A 17,828-nucleotide genomic window follows, 5' to 3' on the forward strand; every position below is an offset into this window, starting at 1 on the left:
CGTAAATTGTCGGTGCCGCGTCTCGAATTGCTCGCAGCGGTTCTGCTGTCTGACTTGATGGCTTCGGTCGTGGAGGCTTTGAAGCCTTTCCACTCGGTAGACAGAATCTTTGCATGGTCGGACTCAAGTGTGACGTTGACCTGGATTAAGTCGTGTCCGTCCAGGTGGAAAACGTTCGTGGCCAACCGTGTGAGTCATATCCAAGACGTTATTCCTCCCGATTCTTGGCATCATGTCAGAAACCACTGACAATCCAGCCGACTGCGGATCGCGTGGTTTGCTTCCCCAAGATTTAGTCAACCAAACTTGCTGGTGGAACGGGCCTGATTGGCTCAGGCACCCCACTGAGAGCTGGCCTAAGTCAGTGCTGATGCCAGATAGGGACGTTCTCCATGATGAGCAAAAGATTACAGTCCTCGTAGTGTCCAATGACAATGCACTAATCGACAACTACTGGAGAAGTTTTCGTCGTTAAGAACACTTCAACGTGTTTTAGCGTATTGTTGCCGCTTCGCGAACAACACGAAGAACCGAAAAACGTCCGGGAAGTTGTTACACGGTCCTTTAACATCTTCGAAATAAAGCAGGCACTCATGGTTCTTGTACGTTTCGTGCAGCAGCGCAGCTTCGCTCAGGAAATCGAAATCATTTTGAACAATCATTCGAACTCTCTCCCAAAAGCGTTCAGAAAACTGTCCCCATTCATGGATGACGCGGGTCTCTTGAGGGTGGGCGGTCGCCTGTCGCGAGCTTCTCTCGACTTCGACGTGAAGCATCCTTTGCTTCTACCTCGCGACAATCGGCTGACCTTCCTTCTTATCGATGATTATCATAAGCGGTTCATGCATCCAGGCATCCAAACACTTCATAACTTGCTAGCGCAACATTTCTGGATTATGTGTCCGAAACGGGCTATTTATGCAGTCGTATCGAAGTGCATGAAGTGCTTTCGGGTGCGGCCACCGGGTGCTCCTGCGCCATTCATGGGCGACTTACCATCGTATCGAATATCCAAGCTGAAGGCTTTCTCGAGCGCAGCGGTTGACTTTGGTGGGCCTTTCGACATCGCTCTCGGTCGCGGACGTGGTAACAAGACGTACAAAGGTTATATTTGCGTCTTTGTCTGTACCGCAACAAAGGCCATTCATACCGAGCTCGTCACCGAGTTGTCCTCGGATGCTTTTCTCGCCGCACTTCGGCGTTTCGTCGCTCGTCGTGGTCGGTGCAGCCGGTTAGTGTCTGACCAAGGTAAAAATTTTGTCGGTGCGAACAACATCCTGCAACGCTTAGTGAAGGATGCTGCCGCACACCATACAATCAACTTCGAGTTCAACCCGCCGGGTAGCCCACACTTTTCAGGACTCGCTGAAGCTGGAATTAAGGCCGTTAAAACACACTTGTCGCGTGTCGTCGGGAACCAAAGGTTGACATACGAGGAGTTCTCGACGATCTTGGCCCAAGTCGAGGCTTTACTCAACTCAAGGCCACTAACTCCTCTCAGCACCGACCCCAACGACCTGTCGGCCTTGACACCGGGTCATTTCCTCACCACGGAACCCCTATCGGTCGTACCTGAGGAAGACTTCTCAGACGTTCGGGTTAGCCCTCTCCAACGCTGGAAGTTGCTTCAGAAGATGCACCAGGACTTCTGGAACAAATGGTCGAAGGAGTATATGCATACTCTCCAGCAGCGGATGAAGTGGCACGACAGACACCCTAACGTCCAAGTTGGCACACTTGTGCTCGTTGTAAACGAGCAGACGAGCCCAATGAAGTGGCCCCTGGGTCGCATTATCGACACACACCCCGGATCTGACGGGATCTGTCGTGTGGTTACTGTGCGCACTGCCACAGGGTTGTACAAACGGCCTGTGGTCAAGCTGTGTCCACTACCTGCGTAGTCGCTTTAATGCACTACATTTGTGTCCCTTCTTCGTTTAGCTTTAATATTATCGCACTTGTTTCACTTTTACTGTTCTTTTCGCTTAGTCAAAATACAAATGCATTTTGGTGGGCGGAATGTCCAGCTTTGGCCTTGTATTCTATAAGATTTTCTCGTATTTACTGTGGCAACACCAGCTCACAGTTGGAATTTGAATATTGCTCTGTCATAGACACGTCAGTGTGTCATCAACCTACCACTAGTTAACATCGTATTTCGTCGTTCTCGCTAATTTTCGCAACTTATTGAAAGCACTACTGCCAATCACGTCTCTAGCATTTAGACTCAGTGTTGTGTGGACGAAGGACACCAGGCACATCCGCGAAGTGGAAAATCCGAGGTCTAAGTTGGACGACTCAAGGTAACGGTTCTGAGCTTACTTCTAGCTGGCGACAAGGACAGCCAGAATCACCACCAGCGGTCTTCAACGGCGACCAACGATTCAGCCCCACAACTCCCGGACTGAAAGGTAACTTCGCCCTACACTATTTCACATTTTAGTTTTAATTTAATATTCTAATTTTAATATGTCACAACTTTCTTGCTCAACCGGCCCCTAAATTTCATTCCCTATCGCCCCCCTTTTTCGAATTACAGTCCACTCTCTCGCTATTGAACCGTTGGCCGAACCGGTCCGGCTCGAAGGACCAAAATGTTCAATAGCGAGAGAGTGGACTGTAATTCGAAAAAGGGGGGCGATAGGGAATGAAATTTAGGGGCCGGTTGAGCAAGAAAGTTGTGACATATTAAAATTAGAATATTAAATTAAAACTAAAATGTGAAATAGTGTAGGGCGAAGTTACCTTTCAGTCCGGGAGTTGTGGGGCTGAATCGTTGGTCGCCGTTGAAGACCGCTGGTGGTGATTCTGGCTGTCCTTGTCGCCAGCTAGAAGTAAGCTCAGAACCGTTACCTTGAGTCGTCCAACTTAGACCTCGGATTTTCCACTTCGCGGATGTGCCTGGTGTCCTTCGTCCACACAACACTGAGTCTAAATGCTAGAGACGTGACTGGCAGTAGTGCTTTCAATAAGTTGCGAAAATTAGCGAGAACGACGAAATACGATGTTAACTAGTGGTAGGTTGATGACACACTGACGTGTCTATGACAGAGCAATATTCAAATTCCAACTGTGAGCTGGTGTTGCCACAGTAAATACGAGAAAATCTTATAGAATACAAGGCCAAAGCTGGACATTCCCCCACCAAAATGCATTTGTATTTTGACTAAGCGAAAAGAACAGTAAAAGTGAAACAAGTGCGATAATATTAAAGCTAAACGAAGAAGGGACGACACAAATGTAGTGCATTAAAGCGACTACGCAGGTAGTGGACACAGCTTGACCACAGGCCGTTTGTACAACCCTGTGGCAGTGCGCACAGTAACCACACGACAGATCCCGTCAGATCCGGGGTGTGTGTCGATAATGCGACCAGGGCCACTTCATTGGGCTCGTCTGCTCGTTTACAACGAGCACAAGTGTGCCAACTTGGACGTTAGGGTGTCTGTCGTGCCACTTCATCCGCTGCTGGAGAGTATGCATATACTCCTTCGACCATTTGTTCCAGAAGTCCTGGTGCATCTTCTGAAGCAACTTCCAGCGTTGGAGAGGGCTAACCCGAACGTCTGAGAAGTCTTCCTCAGGTACGACCGATAGGGGTTCCGTGGTGAGGAAATGACCCGGTGTCAAGGCCGACAGGTCGTTGGGGTCGGTGCTGAGAGGAGTTAGTGGCCTTGAGTTGAGTAAAGCCTCGACTTGGGCCAAGATCGTCGAGAACTCCTCGTATGTCAACCTTTGGTTCCCGACGACACGCGACAAGTGTGTTTTAACGGCCTTAATTCCAGCTTCAGCGAGTCCTGAAAAGTGTGGGCTACCCGGCGGGTTGAACTCGAAGTTGATTGTATGGTGTGCGGCAATCCTTCACTAGGCGTTGCAGGATGTTGTTCGCACCGACAAAATTTTTACCTTGGTCAGACACTAACCGGCTGCACCGACCACGACGAGCGACGAAACGCCGAAGTGCGGCGAGAAAAGCCTCCGAGGACAACTCGGTGACGAGCTCGGTATGAATGGCCTTTGTTGCGGTACAGACAAAGACGCAAATATACCCTTTGTACGTCTTGTTACCACGTCCGCGACCGAGAGCGATGTCGAAAGGCCCACCAAAGTCAACTGCTGCGCTCGAGAAAGCCTTCAGCTGGGATATTCGATACGATGGTAAGTCTCCCATGAATGGCGCAGGGGCACCCGGTGGTCGCACCCGAAAGCACTTCATGCACTTCGATACGACTGCATAAATAGCCCGTTTCGGACACATAATCCAGAAATGTTGCGCTAGCAAGTTATGAAGTGTTTGGATGCCTGGATGCATGAACCGCTTATGATAATCATCGATGAGAAGGAAGGTCAGCCGATTGTCGCGAGGTAGAAGCAAAGGATGCTTTACATCGAAGTCGAGAGAAGCTCGCGACAGGCGACCGCCCACCCTCAAGAGACCCGCGTCATCCATGAATGGGGACAGTTTTCTGAACGCTTTTGGGAGAGAGTTCGAATGATTGTTCAAAATGATTTCGATTTCCTGAGCGAAGCTGCGCTGCTGCACGAAACGTACAAGAACCATGAGTGCCTGCTTTATTTCGAAAGATGTTAAAGGGCCGCGTAGCCACTTCCCGGCCGTTTTTCGGTTCTTCGCGTTGTTCGCGAAGCGGCAACAATACGCTAAAACACGTTGAAGTGTTCTTAACGACGAAAACTTCTCCAGTAAGTTGTCGATTAGTGCATTGTCATTGGACACTACGAGGACTGTAATCTTTTGCTCGTCATGGAGAACGTCCCTATCTGGCATCAGCACTGACTTAGGCCAGCTCTCAGTGGGGTGCCTGAGCCAATCAGGCCCGTTCCACCAGCAAGTTTGGTTATTTAGAGACCTCTTAGGGACCAATCGTCCAAAATGGAAAAGGATTCGATTCACAAAATTAAACTCAATGTCAAAAGATAAACTGGTTTTCCTGAAATCGCTGTAAATGTTCATGCATATGTGTTTTCTATTCTAAAGAGATGGGAATAAACAAAAAGCCCAGATAAGGGTCCTCGCACACACATACGCTTTGACATCCGCAAACTTCATATTGTTTAGGGACAACATGTGTCTATGCACCTACTTATCTGGGTCTTGAAAATAAATCCCGTTACTTGTGTCGACAAGTAACGGGGTTGGCGTTGTGAAAAATATCGTCCAAAATTCGATGTCACCATAAATCGAATTTTGGACGATATTTTTGAACTTAACTAATACTCATTTTGTGAAACGGTAGCATAAGATAGCGGCCGCGCTGCGGCGCCTGCGGGACATCCGCAACAGTCTCCTGGCAGTTATAGCTGACAGGCTTGATAGTCAGCTTCTTGTGCACTGAACCTGGTACACTCAGTCTAACATGACTCACATGAGGGTACGTAGTTATTACTGGTGTTTGTGCCTGGCTCCAGTTAAACATGATTTAATTTTAAATTTCATTTAATTATAAGTTAATAATAACGTATCATTTAAGTATAATAATAACGTATTTTTAGTATGCTTAAGAAGTTAAATTAAACTCATACTGTACGGACCAAGGTCTGAAATAAATGATTTTAATTTTATTTTATAAGATAAAATTTAAAAAAAATTAAACGTATTTATACTGAAATATTTCTAAATCTTCTGCGTCAACTGGTTTAGGTCCCATGGCTTTACGATGATTAGAAATAACAGGACAGTGTAGCAAAACGATTGTACTTATTTGCTCATTCCTAAATCTAAATGATTTTTTTCCTAGCCTGTTTTAGTGTTTCACTGCTGAGCCTCTCCCCATCATCTCCACGACTCCCGATCTAGCGCCTCTTCCGGCCAGTTGTTGAAGAGGGTGTGTAGGTCGTCCCGGCAATCTCCGTAAACCTAAACACAAAAAAACAGAAATTGTTTAATAAAATGCACTTATGGTAATTTCAGTTTTGCATAATTACCTATGATAGTTACAGCGCTCTCAAAATGGTGTTCTGAGACGGATACAGCGCTTTTGATCTTAGTAGAAAAATAATCATTACACTTACAGCATTAACCAAAAAACTATGTAATCAGTGACCGGAGATGAAGACTTTGATGTAACCTAAAATGATTATACAAACAAACAACTCTTACGCAACATGTTATGATATGGCCTTGACACGAGATGCGGAGAATGAAGTTAACAAGATCTCGGCTGGTTTTGCAAGTTAAAGGCGTTTATAAAACGACTCCCACTAGGCCACTTCTAAGTTTAAATTTTAACAAGTTTTGTTAGTCTTATACTATTCTAACGCGTATTTCATAATTTTCATATTGTTTCGCCATGTCCGTCTGTCCGTTAGCGGCTTTGCTCCGTGATCGTTAGTGTTAGAAAGCTGCAATTTGGCATGGCTGGCTATGGCTTGACTGCAATAGATTAATCATGCATGGCGACAGAACGTTAAAATAAAAACCGGACAAGTGCGAGTCAGACTCGCCCACCGAGGGTTCCGTACTTTTTAGTATTTGTTGTCATAGCGGCAACAGAAACACACCTTCTGTGAAAATTTTAACTAACTATCATGAGATACAGCCTAGATGCAGACGGACAAACGGACAGCGGAGTCTTAGTAATGGGGTCCCGTTTTACCCGAGAACTCTAAAACCTAAAAAAATATATTTTTTAGTTTATGTTTTTTTTTATTTGACCTAATAGTGTGGGGTATCGTCGGATAAGCCTTTCAAAACGAATACAGGTTTAGGTTTAAAAACTATATTTTGATACAGAAAATAATCGCACCGAAAGAAAAAAAAAATGTGACGGATTCGTTTTGCTCGCTCAGAATCTATTTGGAGACCAAAGAAAAGGGATTTACAAAATGAAACTAACACAAGCACATACGCTTTGACATCCGTAACTTTATATTATTTGGACACTTAACATATCTGCATGAAGATGAACTACAACACAACGAAAGACAATTTATTGCGGCATCGAATTATAGGCAATTATTTTGTTCTTAAAAAAGAGAAAAATCAGCGGATATCCCGATTCTTTCCAATAATGAAATAGGTGCACTTTTTGACCGAAGCATTGTCTCCGTTTTAACTCGAGCATTTTGCTTTCTTATGTCCGGATGTTCACCTCTACAGGTTGCAATTCTTAACCGATTCTCGTGGAATTTTGCAACCAGATTCTACCTAATTAAATATTATTTTTTTGTCGATCTAGTTTTTGGAAATTTTTCAAAGTATGGATATAAGCATGAAGGATTTAAAAGCGAATAGCGTATATAGCGCTTAAGGCCATTGTGACAGCGCGGCTTACGTGGGCGATGACTCGAGAATGCGACGTGGCACGGCGCGGCGCGGCGGCCCAACGGCATTCGGAAATCGCCCACGTAGGGCACTTCCATAGGTATCAAAGGATTGAATTCACCCGCGCCGCGCCGCTTCGCGTTCGCGATTTATTCGCTCAGGTAAGACACCGCCTGAATACACTGTGATAACGACTCAACGAACTAACCCCCTTTTTCATAAACGTCTACTAAAGTTGACAAGCCGCTAATAATCGTTTGTCCCTTTCCGACGTATTGGTATGATGGAAAGGGACAAACGATTATTAGCGGCTTGTCAACTTAACTAGACGTTTATGAATAAGGGGGTAAGTTTTGGGGGGGGGGGTCACTATTTCTAAGCTCAACGCGAAGTCTACAGCTCACAGAGCAACTAGTTTTAGCCACTTTAACTTTTTAATGGCAGTCTGAAAAATTCTCAGACCATTAATTTTAAGCTTAACATTTGAGCATTGCTAAAGTTATCCAATACTTATTATTATTTACATAAAAAAGAGATACAATTTATTTTCTAGTTACCGGCATGAAATCCGTCTTTTCTTACTTTTATGTCCAATAGACGTTCTTTTTATAGAGGTGGTTAAAATTGTATTTCGGTTCACTGATCCTTGGCACCAGATTAGTGCAAATGTCTGGCCCTGCAGAATTCCCCGTGAAAACGACGTCGTAACGAACTGATAATCTGCCCCATCCTCACAGAGGAATCATAAGTAGTAACTCAACTTCAGTAACATCTCGTACAATATGGCCAATAAAACTTAGGTATTTGCTATAATGGAAAAAATCACATCCTTGGGAGAGGTTCGACTTTGCCGCTTTGAGTCAGCACTTCAGACCGGAGCTTATTTAATTATTTATAAAAATATATCGGAAAGAGCGTTGAATAATATTTTAGATAGTATTTACGTATTATTGTATCCGAAAAAACAGCAGAAAGCTGCAAAACTTAAGAGGTTGAGACTGACAGTTGCCGCTTCTACGATCCAGTATTAACTTTGCAATTTTATGCTCTTAATCAATTCTTATTGAAACCAGAAATCATTTCAAAAAACATTCATCGTTATCGATATTTGTAAAAAAAAAGGATTTTTCGTGTAAGTAGTAAAAAAATCTTTATACCGTTTACCTCTGTCCCGTTAGAAGTCAAAGCACTGCTAGTACTTTTCTATCTCCTTATCCTTTAGCGTTCTGCTGATGCAGGTAAGCTCTGCAACTTAATTACCGTTAAATAATTAGTTTCGTTAGTGGTTTCCAGCACGTTTAACGGAGCAATTATCGTTAAAAATGGCGGCGTTCGACGGTTACAAAGTGAAGTGTAAGAGTAAGTGCACTTAACGATCATTTATCTTCTAAGTTCAAACCTAAGCATTCCTACACTACACTCTCTAAATTCCTAGATTAGATCTTATAAACGCCTTGGTTTATCGAGACAAAAATTTAGTTTTTAATTTTAATGGATTTTAAATCAAACATATTTTATAATTTGTTAAAATGTGAAAACCTTGAGCACGATTCAGATTTAACAATATTTTACGGCAAACTGGTTAAATTAGCCAGCTATTTATTTGGCTGAAGAATAACCAGCCAAGTCATTGATCGCAACGTTTAACCAGATGGCAGATGAACGTCGTGTAGTCGTTTACTTGATTTGGATATTGATGAATTGTATGTTTGGTTAGGTTAGTATTTTATTAGCAATTTAATTATTATTTATTTTTTATGTTATGTTTTTTTCATTTCTTTAAGTTTTTTAGGTTACATTTCAATCACTTGGCTGAGTGAACCAGTCGTTCGAAGTCGAAGTTGTTAAACATTGAGTGATCTTCGATCGGCCTAGGTGACTAATTAGCTGGCTAACCAAACCAGATGACTCCGACATATACACATCCTTATGAGGTACAGCACATTACAGCCCAAAGAATATGGACGTCTCTCTACTAGTTAGCTCGTCTAGAGCATTAGTTTACTAAACTTCAAAGGGCCGCTTCAACAGATCACTGCTGGGTCAAAGACATTTGAGAAAAAGGTCATTTCTGTGGAAAATAGAATCAAATTTAACTACTCTGTTACATACGAGTAGATATTCCGTTTTTCTTATTTGAGTCTCAAGACTCAAAAAATGTATTGTTCTTTTTGGATCGCTGAGCCAAAGCAGTTAGTTAGTTTAATAAATAATAAATCGTCTTCTTTCTTTCGTGTCTAAAATACAAATTGACAAAATCAAAATAGAATTTCCTAGCTTCCAACAAAGTAAAAGGATTTCTATTTCTTACGGTTATGTCAAATTTCTTACGTGCAGTGATTCCCAAAACCAAATGCTTCCAAAAAGGTCCGATAATGTCCCGTCCCAAAGGCGTAGTGACCGAAACACCCTAATATATATCCTACAAGAAAGAGGGATCAATCTATGACTACCATATACTTTTATTACATTTCCTTCCTTGTTATCATGATCGCGTTTATCATAATATATCATAGATAAAACATCTGTCACTTTATGACGAGTAGGCCCGTGACGGATCCCTTTCATACGATCGGCCACGGGAGAAACTGACAATTCATGAGTCTTACTTAAGGCATGAGCGAGATGGATGTGCGTGCTCGGGACCGCGGATATCATGTTATTGAATTTTAATTTGTTGTAAATTAAAAAAAAGAACAAAGTAATCGCTGGGGTGCACTACATTTTTTATAATTACTATTCTTAACTTTTAGGGCGTTTTTACATTGTCCTGTCCGATATCGGATGCAGGCTCCTACACACGCTTAACTAGTCAAACCACGGTAGCGCCGTCTTTAGCGGTCACGCACACTATAGATCGTGTCATTGACAAAGACGCGTGCCATGGCTCATATTGTCATGTTATTAAAGGTTAGATTTGATTCGAACTATACAACAAACATTATGTCTACACATACGGTGGTATCCAACATGGCAGATATCATCGGAGGCGCCTTTCCGATATCGGATGTCGGAAGGCGTCTATGAGAAATACAGCTGCAGGAGAGTACCATATGGCATCAAGTCCGCCTTTTTTGCGTTATCTTTCAATTTTTAGTATTAATGATTTATTAAATTAATAGATAAAAACAGAAAAACACATATGACTTACATTTTACTTCCACCCGACATCCGATATCGGATCGTACAATGTGAAAACGCTTTTAGAATATAAAAATAAAAACAATTACACATATTTTTTGACCGCTAGGAATTCGTTTGTGCTTTGTGTTGTTTTAATTAAAAGGTCAAAGACCGCATGTTTATTGTAAAAGGATTTTCAGAAAGGTGAGGTTTTATGAAACGGTGAATATGTCCGTACTATTTTGTTGGGTATACCTTTATAAGTGAACTTTAATTAACTCTGCATTTCTAAATGCAGAGTTAATTAAAGTGCATTTATAATGTCATTTGTACAAGGTTTTATTTAACTTGCAAATCTTGCAATCTGCCCAATAGGTAGATGTAAAATAGAGAGGCAGTATGTAGAATGCCCGGGCAATTTAATTATTTGAATAGTTATTATCAATTTAAAAGTCTTTCCTATTACTGAATTTATTATTAATTTTTATTACTGTCTTGGGTGAGACTAGACCCCTATGGTGGAAAATTTGCTGCCTATGGATGAGGTCTTTGTAGCTCAGATGGCAGAGCGCTGGAGGATTGATCCAGAGGCCGTGAGTTCAAGTCTCACCCAAGACAGTAATTTTTTCCACTTTTAGATTTATTCTAAGCTTAATAGCATCGTTCGCAGACGTTTCTGCTTGTTAAAAATTAATTAATTTATTATCAAATTGGCATGTCATATTTAACTATTGGTCATTATACATAATGCCCGGGCATGATGTACAATGACCCATTTATCACTTGGTCCATAAAATATACATGTAAATCATACCATCAGGTTCAAATTTGCATGTACAATTTATGAATGACTTCATTCATAACTTGTCCATGCACTGAACCCTACTGTACCTATGTAACTATGTGTGTACGGGCCAAATTTTGCAAGTTAAACTTGACTCACTTCCCAGGTTTCAAAGAAGCTGAAAATTTGCACACATATGTAAGTTGGGTGACAATACAATACCTACTATGGTACCATCGAGCTGATCTGATGATGGAGACTGGAGGAAGCCGTTGGAACTCTGTGATAAATCAACGAAAACTAATGTGAGTGTGATGTGTAATGTGTTGTTAGAATTGTTTCGATGACTATTAGTTGCCTGTGGAAAGAAAACTACAGTCAGCAAGTGATGCCCATACTCAAACATCCCACTAGAACATTAAAGTAATGGTCAAAGTTAGCTTACTTAACAAGGTTTAATCATGATATCATTCTTATTACCCCCAAAGGCCTACATTAGTACAGACTTCTATATAAATAACGTTGCCTAACCCATCACGAGGCCTCCAATGCAAGGATTCTATATGCCAAATTATATCCAAATCGGCTAAACCGTGAAAAATAAACAGGGAAACATAATATTAAGCAAGGATTAAGGATGTGAATAATTTCAGGATTTACCCAATCTTTGTTTCAACTTAGGGATTTCTGGACAATAAGTGTATGTAAGGCAATAAGCAGGACGAAGTTACCGTAAATCTGTCGCTGGATACGCTGTAGATGAGCAGTCGCTAAAAATCGCAAATGTCTAAACTTGCTTAACCTAATAGCCATAACAGTAATCAGTACCTACTACGACCATCACTCATACGAGTTTACCAAGTATGACCGATCGCTGTTAGTTCGCCACGCACATGAATACCCGCGGCTCTTTCGCAGCCGAAACTGTTTTATTTCGTTCGCTTATTCAGCTATCGTCTCAGACAGACCAATCATGCCGTCGTCGGTAATCAGCCGAAACAACACAATTCCATTCTCAGCATAGTGACTTGAGACTTGAGGTACCGATACCGTTCGGATTCAAATTACACCATCATTACTGCGCATCATTCATTCATTCATTATCTTAGTGACAGTGTATGCTGATTTTATCAGTTCTTGCAAAGCGATAGCTGGACTTTACGAGTAGCACGTGGACTACCGGCCGTTGACTCAAAAATGATGGGTAAACGCGTTTCAAGATTAATTCTCCATTCACTGTATACTACCAAATTCGTTTACTGTATAATAAGCTATCGATGTTATACTTACTTTAAACAATATTAATGAGCAAAAAACAAAGGAATTAATCACGAGGCAAACTTTTTTTTAAATGTTGCAAGTGTACGACATTGTGATAAACTTTACCCAGTTCTTGGCAAATCAGCTCTTTTCCAGAAGAGTATCTTTGCAATGGCGCCGAAAATCTATAACGGGTTGCCAAAATCACTGAGATTGGTAGATGACGAGTTTAGTTTTTAAGAATCTTTTGGTGAAGTTTTTGAATGAGCACTATTTTTACTCAATGACTGAATTCTATAATATTAAGCATTGACTTGTATAAAAATTTCAATTATTTGACATATTCAACAATTACATCTTTAAAATAAATTATTTCTTTTTGACATTTAATGTATTTCGATTGTGTTTTTCTTGCTAGCTTTTTTAAATTTACCACAAATAACCAGAGATAGCCGTATTTTCGTTTTAGTTTTGTTTTGACATGTTTTAATTTTAAGTTATTTGTATATCTGTAAATATTTTGTAAATATGTTCTATATTATCTAATTTGCATGCCTTCTGGCATGTATCAGCGCATTCTGATACCAATATCGATTATGTCTGACAATAACATCTATTATGTACGTGCATTTTTAGCAAATAAAATTTTGAAGTTGAAGTTAACTATATCAAGAAATCCTGCTCATCATCATTGCGCGACATTACTGCCGCAATTTAACACATAATTCAATTCTGGACATAGGTCACTCTCAAGGTCTTCTTCCTCGCGTTATCCCGGCATTTTGCCACGGCTCATGGGAGCCTGGGGTCCGCTTGACAACTAACCCCAAGATTTGGCGTAGGCACTAGTTTTTACGAAAGCGACTGCCATCTGACCTTCCAACCCAGAAGGTAAATTAGGCCTTGTTGGGATTAGTCGGGTTTCCTCACGATGTTTTCCTTCACCGAAAAGCGACTGGTAAATATCAAATTATATTTTGTACATAAGTTCCGAAAAACTCATTGGTACGAGCCGAGGTTTGAACCCGCGACCTCCGGATTGCAAGTCGCACGTTCTTACCGCTAGGCCACCATAGGTCACTTTCAAGGTACCGTTCTGACTCAAACTGCACCATTGCACTATCATTACTACGCATTATTATTGCGCGACATTACTGCCGCAAATGTCAAAAACTTCAAACAGAAACATAAATTGTAACATTTGCGACAGCAATTTATAAACCGCGTCTCCACCGGGGGCGCACGGGCACGCGCGGTAGCCAAATGCTCGATCTGTGTGGACATGCCTCGGAGCCACGGAGCTCGGGCGCACGTTGACTCGGCCGAACGCGCCTCGAGGTCGAGCCACAGCAATAATGTCCCGCTGCAATACTGCTGCAGTAATGCAGCCATCGAGATCATTTTATCGACACATTTACATTAAATTTGATTTGCGGCACTATGCACTAGTGCAGTCGGCAGCATCGCTAGTTCATTCACGAGTGCTCGGTAAGATTTAGTAATAACACCCCTGACAGTGATCGAGCGCTCATCGTTTCAACCCCTATGTTTCTGTTATTCTACATGGTCTCTGTTTTGTCTTCACTGTCATTACTACTGTAGCTTGAAGTTTGTGTCAAAAAAACTGACGAGACAGTTGCATTTTATCACAAGATTGGCAAAGTAATTTGATGTTCATTTTGAGTTGTTTACTGATGTTGGCTAGTATAATTGACTTTTAAGTCACAATTTTGAATACTTACCTAATAAATATTTAATAACGTTCATTTGGGTTTCATTCATTTCATTTATTTGTATAAAACATGGTACAGTCAGCGTCAAATACTTTGTAGCAAATAGAGTAGCCAAATAGTTCGGTACACCATATAATTATTTAGTATGGTGTACCGAACTATTTGGCCACTTTGACTGCTACGAAGTATTTGACGCTGACTGTAAAATGGTTAAGTATTTAACTCGCGTTGGTGTGGTGAATATTTTTGTGTTTCACTCTGTAGTAAAGTTTGTTTGACCCTCGTGCCTTGAAACCCTCGCAACGCTCAAGATGCTATTTTCTAATAACTCGCTACGCTCGTAGTTTAATTTTGGAATCTTTCGCTTGCTCTGACTTGAAGAAAACTTGTATTGTAGTCAAAGCTCAGCGTTATTCTGGTCAGGAAATAAAAGGCATTGTGAATAGGTAAATGTCCAATCCTGTCTGAGTGTAGATTACTTACTGTAACATGATATTTAGGTACAAAGTATTCATTAGACAAGGGACTCGACAGACACTTTTCAGATTTAGGACTGCCTAGATTTTGGGTACCTAAGTGTAATTTTGTCTAGACCTTAGACCATACACAAGAACAAGATATATATGGGTACCTTGAATTTGGTTAACTTCTGACTACATGCTAAAAAGCAACAGAGCATTATTTATTTGAGTGATATCTGATTTCAATAAGAAATAGGTAGGTATTTATTTTTTGGACAGCGGGCAATTAGGACGCGTACTCGACGCACGCGGCGCGCAGCGCGAAGAGCTGGGCGGCGGGCGGCTCGGCGAGCAGCTGCCGCTGTCGTCCAAAACAGATTCATTCAAGTCTATACATTTAAATTTATACATACACACCAAGCAACACGAGCGGTGGGTCGCATTGCACGATCAAAATGTATAGATTTGAATGAACCTGTTTTGCGGCTCGCCTGCCGACCCGCTCGCAGCGCCGCGCGCCGCCTGTATCCAGTTCGCGGCCTAACAGATTGGGAACACGACGCTGAACATTAGTACCATCCTTTCTATCTATATAATATTTTAAATGTGAAAGTAACTCTGTCTACTGTCTGTTACCTCTTCAGTTTGAGACCCGAGATATGACATAGGATAATTTTTGTCCAACATCATAATCATAACGTGCAGACGAAGTTACGGGCAGAAGCTAAGGCGAAGAACCCACGTAGCGGCGTGGCACCGCTCCGTGGCGCGGCACGGCGGTGGCGCGGTGCGAAGTTTACTATCGCGGTCTCGGTAAAGTAAACCGCCACAACCGGGCCCACAGCGCCTCGCCACCGCGCGGTAGCGTGGCGTTGTGGACGCAGACTAGGCGGTTTACCTACATCGTCATACAAAGTTCCTGCCACGCCATCACCACCGCCATGCCGCGCGACGGAGCGCTGCCACACCGCTACGTAGTTATACAGGACATACCGGAAATGATTGAAAATGCAGTATCAAATATATTCAAAGCCTAACCTACGTTTATCATTACCTACAGCGTAAAACAGTTCAAAGCAGCCATGGCTCAAAGCCGTAAGTGCAAAGGAGCTTTAATTGCATTCATGCATAATTCAACGAGATGGCCAGCTTTATTGCTTGTACAATATTCCATAACGCAACGACCTATTCACATCGAACGACTGCTGGAGCGGCCATTCGTCTACTTCTAAAGCAATAATAATTATAGCTCCAGATAGGTTATAGGTGTTTGTTAACATTATGCGTATATTATACGCATAATGTTAACAAGCAAATAATTTTTTGGACTACTCAAAGTTTCTGGAAGGGGCGATCCTATTATAGTAGTTTATGTGACTGCTACATAATAAATATGTATGTCAAAATAAATGAACATTAAAACCTATTTTTTCCCCTACGCTTATAGGAATGTTCAATCCTTCTACTTAGTGTACTTCTTAAAAGCTGTAGCCAGAGTAGGTAATGCACTAAAATCGCTAACTTTAAAATTGTCCACAGTAAAGACGCCCATTTTCCCGAACGTTTTTGACTCTTCCACACTTTGTTACCTCAAAGGCGGCGCTGAGTTAGTTTAGACGGACTTTTACCTTATGGTTACCTGTGATGGTCATAAAGCATGGATTCAAACCTGGGTTGTCCTGTATAGAAAAATCATAGTCGAAATAAATGCAAAGATGATCACCTATAATTCTTTTTTGGTTAAAATTTAATTTTTAGTACAAGCTTTTATCGCTGACTGTACTTTTCTTTCCACAGGCAATTAATACTCATTGTGACTATTCTAACAACCCCAAATGCAATTAGCTTGCGTTGTTTTATCACAGAGTAACCATGGCCACATCCTGTCTCCATCATCATATCTGCTCCATGTCATCATAATATTGCATTGTCATCTGATTTACACATGTATGCAAAATTTCTGCTCGATCGGAAATCGGGAAGTGGGTCATATTTCAAGATTTGACCCACACATACTAACAGGGCATGTTAAATAAAAGCTTGTAAAAAGAAGGTCAAGAAGTTAAATAGGAAAGTCAAAATCTTCGAGTCTTTTCAAGTAATATTTTTGTGACCTATCCATAATATATATACCTATTTAGTATCTTCTGATAGTTTCAAACTTCCCATACCAAGCTCACCCATTAGGATAGCTTGCTTGCATAGGGCGGTTCCAAAACTCTCACAGACCAATTAGCTATAAATAAACCAGTATATCTTTGACCCATAACTGAGCACATTTATAACGAATGAAGAGTCCAATTTAAAGTAGTAATATAGTCTCAGTCAAGACGGTAATGTTTGAATAGGTTTGGTTCTAATGGATTTCTAGTAGATGCTAGCTGTAAGATCTTCCCGTTGAGCTTTCGTTTGATTCATATGGATTTCATCTTTGCATTTTTAGTGAAATGCAGTGTAACTGGAAATCGGATTGGTTGGTTCGTGAATATCAAAGCGTGCTGAATTTGAATTTCTTTAATTCAAAAAAGGTTTTTAGGGTTCTGTTGCCAAATGGCAAAAAACGGAACCCTTATAGATTCGTCATGTCCGTCTGTCTGTCCGTTTATGTCACAGCCACTTTTTCCGAAACTATAAGAGCTATACTGTTCAAACTTGGTAAGTAGATGTATTCTATGAACCGCATTAAGATTTTTACACAAAAATAGAAAAAAAAAACAATAAATTTTGGGGGTTCCCCATACCTACCAACTGAAACTCAAAAAATCTTTTTTCGTCAAACCCATACGTGTGGGGTATCTATGGATAGGTCTTCAAAAATGATATTGAAGTTTCTAATATCACTTTTTTCTAAACTGAATAGTTTGCGCGAGAGACACTTCCAAAGTGGTAAAATGTGTGTGTGTGTGTTTGTGTGTGTGTGTGTGTGTGTGTGTATGTGTGTGTGTCCCGTAACTTCTAAAATAAGAGAATGATATACCTAAAAAATATATGATGTACATTACCATGCAAACTTCCACCGAAAATTGGTTTGAACGAGATCTAGTAAGTAGTTTTTTTTAATACGTCATAAATGGCACAGAACCCTTTATGGGCGAGTCCGACTCGCACTTGGCCGCTTTTTTGTAGATACTTTTAGTATTTCCATTTCATTGCCTTTTATATAACTGCTATAATAATATAAAATT

General features: G+C 41.2%; 1 non-coding gene across 1 annotated transcript; it reads left to right on the plus strand.

Annotated features, from left to right (window-relative positions):
* The first annotated feature begins 10,950 nt into the window (after positions 1-10,950).
* On the plus strand, positions 10,951-11,023 carry Trnan-auu (transfer RNA asparagine (anticodon AUU)). Its single transcript has one exon. It is a non-coding gene; the product is annotated as a tRNA-Asn (tRNA).
* The last annotated feature ends 6,805 nt before the right edge of the window (positions 11,024-17,828 follow it).

The sequence above is a fragment of the Cydia pomonella genome, chromosome 21 (assembly GCF_033807575.1).
Source record: "Cydia pomonella isolate Wapato2018A chromosome 21, ilCydPomo1, whole genome shotgun sequence".
Classification (NCBI taxonomy): domain Eukaryota; kingdom Metazoa; phylum Arthropoda; class Insecta; order Lepidoptera; family Tortricidae; genus Cydia; species Cydia pomonella.